Here is a 2,127-nt window from a genome sequence, read left to right as displayed (position 1 = left end):
AGGCAGCGGGAGGGTTAACTCATCCTCTAGACGAGCGCGCCGCGCAGTGCCTTTCACGCACCGCCTTTCACGCACCGCCTTTCACGCACCGCCTTTCACGCACCGCCTTCACTGTGTATACCTTCAGAAATAATCATTAGTAAGACTAAAGAGCGACCGCAGGCTGATGTGTTTTAACCACACACACCTATATATATACACACACGATTTAAACGCAGACTTTAGTTCCTCCATGTTTCGTTGTTATTGTTTCACTGAGCGAGCGGACCCGCGATTTTTTTTCAAACGCTATTTTGGTCCATCTGCGGCAGTAATAGGTTTTGTGGGCTGTGATGATTCGGCTGTTACTACTTGAATATTACATGTTGAGAGGAAATCTTTCCACCAATAATTCCAATAAGTAATCCAAAATGTATTCACTTCAGGTTTACGAAAGTAACTGTAATCAGATTACTCGTTTTTCAAATGTAACGCGAGCTGAATACAGTTACTTGATTTTTGTATTCTGATTACGTAACGCCGTTACATGTATTCCGTTACAACCCAACCCTGGGTGTAGCCTACCCCAGCCATACCCTGGCGCTGCCACTGGTGGCACATACGAGGCGGGCCATTCTGCACATGCGTTAAATATTTTAACGCAATTAATTCAAAAAAATAATTACCGCCGTTAACGCGATAATTTTGACAGCACTAATATATATATATATATATATATATATATATAAAAAAAAACAGGAATTATCATAAACCAAACAAGGCAAGAAATACAAATAGCTGAAAGAGGCCAGAGCACACAAATCCAATCTGCTCGTATACAAATAACAGTGTGAATGGCCCAGGTTTTGGATGATTTGCCTGCAGTCGGAACAAATGTTATTTAACAGTCAGACACTAAAGTAAAGTTAAACTAGGTTAAGTTTAAGTTTTTCTTTTTTTCCTAGGAGAAAGAAAAGAGATTAAACCGATCCAGGAAGAGGCCATGAGTTCAGAAGGTATATTGAGATGCCAGTGGGTTACATTCTGACTATAAACCAATACGTGTTTTTAGCAACTTTTTAAGAGTTTGTTCTCATTGATAATTGTAAACACGTAAAAAAAAACTAAACTGATAGAGAAGAATAAGCTTATCTAAAAACTATTATTTTACATCAACATTGATTCTTTTTTTACAGGGTCCAGTTCAGTTACAGCTTTTGTTCTGTTTATATATTTTAAATAATATAAATTGGCTTTCAAAATTAAGTTCCCCACAAATAAATTTGAGTCTGTATAAGCTATTCTAATAAAAGCATTTCTGGTTTACTTTAGGAAAAACAAATCAGTTGGACACCCAGGGTGAGATCACCAGCTCCAAAGGTAGGACTCCACATATTCATTACTTTATTTTCAAGGGGCTTACCCTTTTAAGGGTGCCGTTACAACCCAAAAAGGATCCAATTTAATACATGTAATATGTTTCTGGTTTCACCAATGATGTAAGTTATGTTGGTTTTTCTTCATTTAAAATCTGATCTGCTCTTGTCATTTTGACTGGCCACTTCTGATGGCCTGCTGTATCCATTACAGAGGACTGTTGAGTGCATTAATCCAGTCAGCATTATTACTGTGCTCTGTCATTTTTCTGGTACGCTAGCAGTACAAATATACTTTACTTTGAGCAGAAATCAGAATTTGCAGAGAATCTGGATGTCCGCAAAAATTGTGATAATCGTTACAGTCTTGAAATCATTCAGCCAACTAACTCTGTATGCAATTAAAGCAGTGTAATGCTGTAAATTGATAAATGTCGCATTTATAAAATATATATAAAAGCAGAGTAAACATTTTTCACTAAACAACAACTCTAAATACACCTTTTATTGCCACTTCAACCTCTTCTCATACCCACTGTACCAGGATAGCTAGTCAAGAGAACACAGTAGTAACCCCCTCCTACTTAACAATGCACCTCATGGAATTTTTATATATAAATACACAACGATAGTTACGGCTGTAACTACGGTTCTATGAGTCCCGGATGACCGCCAGAGGCGGTGCTTTAGCACTGGATATGTCCATCGCGCGCATGCGCAGCTCGAGTACCAATAACAACAAAGTCACCTGTGACCCACGTGACACCGGCTA

The sequence above is a fragment of the Pseudochaenichthys georgianus genome, chromosome 24 (assembly GCF_902827115.2).
Source record: "Pseudochaenichthys georgianus chromosome 24, fPseGeo1.2, whole genome shotgun sequence".
Lineage (NCBI taxonomy): Eukaryota > Metazoa > Chordata > Actinopteri > Perciformes > Channichthyidae > Pseudochaenichthys > Pseudochaenichthys georgianus.
Note: the sequence above shows the minus strand (reverse complement) of the source record.